Source organism: Apium graveolens, chromosome 2 (genome assembly GCF_009905375.1).
Source record: "Apium graveolens cultivar Ventura chromosome 2, ASM990537v1, whole genome shotgun sequence".
Taxonomy (NCBI): Eukaryota; Viridiplantae; Streptophyta; class Magnoliopsida; order Apiales; family Apiaceae; genus Apium; species Apium graveolens.
In genome coordinates this window covers 42391781-42400636 of record NC_133648.1, presented here as the reverse complement: position 1 = coordinate 42400636, position 8856 = coordinate 42391781, and the positions used below count along the sequence as shown (strand labels likewise).

Below are 8856 nucleotides of genomic sequence, written 5' to 3'. Positions count from 1 at the left end.
TATTTTTGATGTTTTTTTGTGTTATTGCATTCTAGGCATCAGTTAAATGAAGAAAGGAGCTTTTCAAGGAATTATGCTGAAAAGAGGTCAGAATTGGAAGCCTAGGCCATTCTCAAATTGTAGAATCTCGTTAGCTTCGCGTGAACATTTGAATCGCCTAATTCTGACGAGCAGAACTCAAGATATGGCCAAAAGAAGATTTGTCAGAAAAATTCCAAAATGTTAGCGCGGCCGCGCCAGAAGGCAGCGCGCCCGCGCCGCTAAAATCCATATTTCAACGCGGCCGCGCAGCCGCGCCCGGTTTCTGCCCTAGATTCCTGATCGAAATTAAAGATTTTGAGAGTCCTGGTCATCCTGGAGCCTATATATACCCATAAAAAGACGTTTTTAACAGCAAGGAAGGCTGAGAGAGTAATAAGAAGACCTATAGAGCACGAGAAGGCTACAGAGAAGTAGACTCTTGTTTTCTTCAATATAGTTGATACTTGGATGCTTGTTTTCGATTTATCTTTGAACTCTAGTACTCTTTATATTGTTTATTATCATCCTTTCATTGGAACACATGGTGACGATGAGTTTAGTTATAAACTAATCGTTATCGTGGGGTTCTAACGGATTTTGCTTATGGATTTCTATAGTTAATTGTTTTCAATATCTTGATGTGTGGTGATTGATTGATATCCTAGTATTGGTTGTGCTTATTCGTCTGATGTGTGTAGCTAACATATAAGATAGCGTGTTAATCTCTATTGAAGCGAAAGTGAATATAGAGATTTAGAACTTGTCATGCTAGCATTGGTTCATGTATTTGTTTTGAATGATTCATAGGTAATTTTAACCATCTTACTTGTCCTATGTAATCACGATAGATAACTTGTTCATTAAACCTTTATGTTGTCAAATTCTATAGAATATAGGGTCTCAACATAATTGGTGTCTATTCAGCTTCTATCTCTTTTGTAGATATCTGGTAGTAGGGTATTCGTACAACGAAAGTTGGCATTTACTAGTTTCGTATTATCTGATTAGTGTCATCATCATTGCATGCTAAGGTTAAGAACAATAACTTTGAATGAAGTAGTAATGAAGTTAGAATCCCATGTTTGTCTCATATAAGTAATTCAACCTCAATTCTCTTAGTTAATGCTATTTAGTATAATCTCTTAGTTTAATCAAAACCCAATTTGTTATTTGTCTTAGCATTGAATGATAGCCATACATTGTTGCATAGGTGCATAAATTGAACTTAACCTTAACCAGTCTCTGTGAGAACAAATCTGATTTATATCTTATACTACTTGCGAACGCATATACTTGCGTGAATTTTAGCGCGTGTTGTTGCCCTAACAAGTTTTTGGCGCCGCTGCCGGAGACTCGATGTTAATTTTTAGTTTATGTGCTTGTCATTAGTGGTCGTTAAAGTTCACTGACTCGGATTCTTTTAATTTCACGGTTTATTTGTTTGTGTTTTAGGTACTCATTACAATGGGGGATCCAGCAGCACGAACGAAAGCCTTGATGGATTTTTCTCAACCCAAGATCAATAACATTCAATCTAGCATTTTCAGGCCAACGATCGCAGCTAAAACCTTCGAGATCAAGCCTGGCATAATTCAGATGGTGCAGAACTCAGTTTAGTTTGGGGATTCTCTAACGGAAGATCCCAATACGCACATTAGGGATTTCATAGAGATCTACGACACCTTCAGGGTCAATGGTGTTTCTGAAGATGCTATAAAGCTGAGGCTTTTCCCATTCTCTCTGAGGGATAAAGCTAAGTGCTGGTTACATTCTCTACCAGTAGGTTCTATCACTATTTGGGATGATCTTGCTCAGAAGTGTCTTACTAAATTCTTCCCTATGGCGAAGACAGCTGCAATCAGAAATGCTGTTACTCAATTTGCGCAGCAAACAGGAGAATCTTTATGTGAAGCTTGGGAGCGCTACAAGGAGATGCTTAGGAAGTGTCCTTATCATGGAATGCCTGATTGGATGATCATCAATTGCTTTTATAACGGGTTGGGAGCACAGTCAAGACCCATGCTCGATGCAACATCAGGTGGAGCATTATGGGAAAAGAGCTATGAGGAAGCTTATGATCTAATTGAACTGATGGCTGCTGATGAATATCAGTATCCAACCCAGAGATTGCCACAGGGCAAGGTAGCAGGAGTTCTTGAAGTGGATACAGCTACAGCTATCACTGCTCAACTTAAGGCATTGTCTATGAAGATCAATTTTTTGGCTAACTATTGTGTTAATCAGATAACCAGTGTTTGTGAGCTGTGTGCAGGTTCGCATGCGACGGAGCAATGCGCTATATCTAGTGAATCAACTCAGTTTGGGAGCAACTTTCAGAGATCGCAGCAACCAGTTCCAGACACTTATCATCTTGGCAACTGGAATCATCCTAACTTCAGCTGGAGCAACAATTAGAATACGATGCAACAACTGTTCCAGTAGTTTAGAAACAAGCAATTCAATCTTTCTGGTTTTCAGCAACAATTTGCACCAAGAAAACAACTCCAACTTCAACAACAAACTCATGTAGGTGCAGGTCTATATTCGAATGAAAAATCTGAATTGGAGGAGTTGAGGCTTATGTGCAAAAACCAGGCTCTTATATATGTCAAAGTCAGGCTGATTCTATCAAGATTCTGGAGAACCAAATAGGGAAAATTGCTAACGCCTTATTGAATCGACCACCAGGAACACTTCCTAGTGATACAGAAGCCAATCCAGGAAAGAGGGAAGTTGAAGAACAGGTGAACGCCATCACCTTAAGGTCTGGAACGGTCGCAAGTCTCTAAATTCAGCAAGACGATGAGCCTAAAAAATCTCAAGCTTCAGATAATGAAGTTGTGGATGAAGAAGAAGTGCTAAATGATGCCGAGGTGGAATCAAGGAAGAAAACTATGGAACACACTCCTCATGAGGGTAATACAGGGGAGAAATAGGTCTATCCTCCACCTCCTTTTCCTAAGAGGCTGCAGAAGCAAAAGTTGGATAAGCAATTTGCTAAGTTTATAGAGGTGTTCAAGAAACTTCATATCAATATACCTTTCGCTGAAGTTCTGAACAGATGCCTAGCTATGCGAGGTTTATGAAAGATATTCTCTCTCGGAAACTGAAGCTCGATGACTTAGAGACCGTTGCTCTTACGGAGGAATGCAGTGCAGTGCTGCAACAGAAGTTGCCTCCGAAGCTTAAAGATCCCGGAAGCTTCACTATTCCTTGCACCATCAGAAAATCGTCATTCGACAAGTGTTTGTGTGATTTGGGAGCTAGCATCAATCTGATGCCCTTTTCTATCTTCAAGAAGCTTGGTCTACCTGATCCGAAGCCGACATATATGTCCTTGCAGTTGGCTGATCGTTCTATTACATATCCACGAGGCATTGTGGAGGATGTGTTGGTCAAGGTGGACAAACTTATCTTTCTTGCAGACTTTGTAATTCTTGACTTTGAGGAGGATAAGAAGATTCCCATTATCTTGGGGAGACCATTATTAGCTACTGGCCGAACTATGATCGATGTGCAAAAAGGAGAGCTTATGATGAAGGTTCATGATCAGAAGGTCACTTTTAATGTCTTCAAGGTAATAAAGTTACCCACAGCTAAAGAGGAGTGCTTTAAAGTAGAGTGGGTCAACTCTGTAGCAAATTTGGAACTTGAGCAATTGCCAAAGTTAGATATCTTAGAGAGATCCTTAATGGGGAAATTAGTTATTGATGACAAAGAAGGGGCAGAGCAACTGCAGTATTTGAATGCACCTCCGTGGAAGAGGATGTTGGATATGCCGTTCGATTCTCTTGGGTTAGCTGTAATAACCCCAATTTTTGGAAATTTTTGAAACCCTTATGAATAGTGTTTTTGCTGAATGAGAAAACTTTTCATGCCACACTATGTAGGGGTTCTGTTATGGATATTCTGAGATTTTATTAGTACTCTATATGGTATATAAGTGTATGTAAAGATCGTCAAAATCCAATTCCGAACACTTTGATTTTCCCTGAAATCCACTAGATACGGAAAGAAGTGAGTATAAGGTAACATGATTAAAAGGATTTAAATTCAAGGATTATAAGAGAGGATCATAAAAGGAATATAATGTATGGAGAAAGGTTAAGGGAACCCAAGTAATAAGATCCCGGGTATGATCCCTCAAACGATAAACGAGAACGAAAGTTAAGCGAACCGTATAACAGATCAGCGGTCATTAGGCAAACAATTAGGAAGTTAATCAAAGAGATTAGAGGGGATGATGTCATCTAACCAATAGAAAGAGGACAAAGGAGGGGTGATGACATCACAAAGTGATGCAAGCATTACATAAGAGGGAAGGAAATGTTGTGGAATATTAACCACACAAAATCAAGGGTAAATGGGTAATTGACCTAAAACAAAACAAAAACAACCAACTAAAAATCAAATCAAAGCAAAAACACAAAAAATCTCTCTTTCTTCTTCTTCATGCTCTCGGCTTTTTGAAGAAAAACAAGGAGGAGTTTTTCAAAAACTCAAGCTACACACCTTCAAAAATTATAAGGTTTGTTTCTTTAGCTTCCATAATTCATAACTTAGTTATGCTATAAGTTTGGATCCAAGAATCCAAGATTTACCTAGTTAATCAATTCCTAAAAGTTTAGGGTGAATAGTAACTTTCAAGAACAAATTTTTGATTCTTGATTTTATTTGTAAGGACAAGGTAGCTTAAGCATAGATCAAGGCTTCCATGGGCATTCCAAGGATCTTTCATTGATTAAAAGCTTCAAGAAGATATAAAACTTCAAACCCTAGCTTTACTTTTGAGTATTAGGAATGGTTTTGATTGTTATAGTTCATGAGGGGCATGATCCTTGTATACTTAGAGTGTGGTTGGATTTGTAATGAGTTTGAAGTTGTAAATCTTGATTATTGGTTAATGAACTTAAGTATAGCTTTTAGTTCATGTTTGAGGGTAGTATAAAGTTGATAATATTGGGTTTTGGGGCTGTTAGGATGTGATATGGATGGACTTTGATGGTATGAATGGATTGGGGTTGTTTGGTGATGGAATTGAATGGTATAAAATTTGGGAAATCGCGTAAACATAGCCGTTGTAATGTCCGATTTACTTTAGACTGCTTTTGTTCATAACAGTAGGACCCGAGAACTCCCTGCTAGGTTTTGACCATTGCCATGATTAGATAGTTCATGTTACGAGCTTCGTCTTGATATGTAGTTCGTTTGATTCCGATGTATGGTTTAGAAGAAACGGCCGTTTTAAGTAACGGCGTTTCGCGAACAAAACATTATCCCTCGCCTTACTTTGAAACATTGGTTAAGGACCCTAAAGGACTAATTGGAGTATGAATCATTTATTTAAAGTGTATTAGGCAAATGGTAAGGCACTCGCGAAAGAATCGCTTTAAAACTCGTAATGGGTAATTTATTAAAAATGGTGGAGCCGAGGGTACTCGAGCGACTTAAGTAAATCGTTAAGCGCAAAACGAGCGTTAGAGTCTGAGTTGGTTAGAGTATAGATTTACAAGTGACTTTGGTTTAATTCCAACTTACTTGTTGCTTATAGGTTACCAGACTCGTCCCGAGCCATTCGTAACCCCCAGTCGCTCAGGCAAGTTTTCTACCCGTTATACTGTTGTTGTGATGTATATTTGTATATGCATTATCTTGCGATAGATGCATGTTGGTTAATTAGCAAATATTGCGATATATTGAAGCATGCTGATATGGTATATATATGCATGCCTGTTTCGTATTCTTGCCATATATATCTGTTGGTTCAGTTGATAATACCTATGCTAGAGGATAGCGGTAATTTGCATATACCCTTAGTATAGGGACCCAAAGGTGAAAACGTTTTATAAAACCGGGAGTCGAGGATCCCGAGTAGACTTTATATATTTATATATTTATATATATATATGGTTATAGTTTTCACAACTATTAATCGAATAAAGTTTATTCGATAACTTTATATTATTTAATGAATATTACTTGAATATTCATCCGAGGACTTATGACTCCTTTTATTTTATTAATTAAAGATTATTTCGAATATTCATTCGAGGGCTTATGACTCAGTTATATTATTAATGAATATTATTTGAGTATTCATTTGAGGATGTATGACTCCTTTGTTTTATTTTATGAATATTATTTATAGTATTCATTCGAGGACTTATGACTCCGTTTATTATTTAATAATATTCTTTATTTTATTAAAGAATAATATTTTGATAATCAAACTTATTTTTTTGATTATTCAAATAAGATATTACTTTCATATAAGTATATCTTTGATTATTTGCTATTCATTCAAGTATAAGTTTTCCAACTTCTACCTCAATTATTCTTATGGGAATATTATTTAAATAATAATATTCAGATATTTCTTTCATATCGGGACTGATTTATTTTAATAAATCAGTATTACTCCAAACATTCTTAAAAATGTTTTCGAGTCTTCAAAATGAAATTAAAAGGTAGAGCGGATCCCAAAACTTGTTTTCTAATTCAAGATCTTCCATTTTAAGGGGACTTGAATACTCGCTCAAAAAAATCTAAGGGATCCCGCTTGGTGGTGTATTTTATATTCGCAACAAGGTTGCTGTTTTGATGAATGAATTGATTACTTGCCCAATGTTCGGGAAGTAAGCCCATCTAATTGAGTCGGCATAAGCGACAGGCCGGGGTACGGTCTATCAAAGTGTAAGTGGCTGGGTGACAGTCCATCAACGCGTAAGAGGCCGGGTGGCGGTCCAGCACAAGGTCCTTATGTGGCCAGGGTGATGACCGGTGGGGGATTCATCCATCTACTAGTAGAAAAGGTTACTTATTGGTATCTTTGCCTGATCAGCAAGATATCGGATTTATGCCAAAATTCTTTTCCTTTCCAAAATTCATTGGATGTTTCAAACTCTGTTCATACTTTACATGACAGAGGTTTTCAGGAAATATATGGGAGATATATATGAATATATATATATATATATCGGGACTTAATGAAGTATCTCGTAACTTCATTATTTATAAAGATATTCAAAGATTAAATCTATTCAAATCTTGTCTCGTAGTCTCATCTATGGGATGACCCTTTTGAAACTAATTATAACTTGAACGGTGGTAGTTCAAGTAATATTTGGAAAAGATATAAGTATATTGGAGTATCTTGTAACTTTATCTTTTAAACTTATATCTAGTAAATGATTATCTTATGCATGACAAAGATTTTCAGAAAAACGTTGAGACAAGGTTAGATATATGAGATCACCTTGCAATGATATTTTTATACAGTTATACACTGGAACTCTGTGTGTATTATGCATGGAAGAGGACTTCCAATATTTTGAAAAGTATATATGTATATATATATACTGAATATTTTGCGACTTCATCGCATTAAGATATTAAACTTGGTTTATTTCTTTTGACCAAGATTTTCATGAGTACTATGAGAAGGCTCATATATTGTTAATCATTATACATATTATTTTGGTGGGCTTGCTGCTCACCCTTGCTTTCTTCTTTCATCACACAACATCAGATAGACAAGATGAACAGGACCAAGCTCTCAATTCGCAAGCGGATAAGAAACGTTCCGCAGCTTTCGGGAAGCGTTGAGGCCGCTGTAGCTGAGGTAGAAATTACCAATAGGCTAGGCTTTCAACTTTTGATGTACCAGATTATGTATATTTATGAATTGTAATAATGGAAAAGAAATGTAAATTTATTCAAAAACCTTTTTAAGGTGTATTGACATATAATTGTGGAATAAAATGACTTGTGATTATTTTTGGATATTCATCTCTGAGACTATAACTTGTGGTGTGTGTGTTTATTGTGGGGTCACAGTTCAGAGTAGTTGATTGTGTATTAAGATTGGGTGTTATTAAGGGAAATGGAACTCGTGACCCGGATCCCCAACCCCGGATTTGGGGGTGTTACATTAGCAGAGCTAAAAATTTCTCAGGAGCGCCTCGAGCCGTCTATTGAAGATGCTCCCACACATGAGCTCAACCCACTATCATATCACTTGAGTTATCCATTCTTAGGTGCACCCCCTGACAAGGGGTTGAGATATATTTTTGATGATGTAGAGGGTAGCCGAACGGATCCTCTAGTGCCTACAGAGGGTTCTTCTCATGTGCAGCAGACAGTTGATATGACTGGTGTTAGTGATGCGCGGTACAGGTGATTGACTAGGCGTATGGAGGCGATGCACGATATTCACTGTCATTTTGCTGAAGATTTGACACACGCTCTTTGTACTATTTTTCGAGACACTGGTGTCGAGGTTGATTGGCCATCTGATCCTCCACCCAAAGAGGGTGATCTTTCTGACGTCTAGGTATGCCTGAAATCCTTATTATTACCTTCAATGAGGATATTAAAAATTTTAAGTTTGGGGGTGATAATGTAAGAATTAGTTTGTGTGTGTCCATATAGTTCATATAGATTCATATAGATTCATATTCCATGTTTAGATGTAGTTCATTCATATTTTGGCATGATTGTTCATAATGGACATATTTTTTTGTGTTATTATGTGAGTCCATATAGTTGTATTTTGCATGCATATAACATGGTCCCTTAGGTTGAGATATTTCTAATTGATTGGTTAATGTTGATGTGAGTGTAGTGATGACGAATAGAGGGATGTCTAAGTCCTAATGAATTAATTTACATGCCATAAACAGATATTTTCACAAAGTCTTATAGGGTTGCTTTTGATCTAGATCATGATCATACTTGTTTGTTGTTGAGATTTAATCACTTGGTTATATTTAGAATTTGTGATACTCTCGTAATGGCGTAAAAGCACTAAATTTTAATTTAGAGAAAAACTTGGAT

The 8856-nt window shown here is 36.9% G+C and overlaps 1 non-coding gene across 1 annotated transcript; it reads right to left on the bottom strand.

Annotated features, from left to right (window-relative positions):
• Positions 1–1875: 1875 nt before the first annotated feature.
• Positions 1876–1982, bottom strand: LOC141709332 (small nucleolar RNA R71). Its single transcript, XR_012569915.1, has one exon. It is a non-coding gene; the product is annotated as a small nucleolar RNA R71 (small nucleolar RNA).
• Between the last annotated feature and the right edge of the window lie 6874 nt (positions 1983–8856).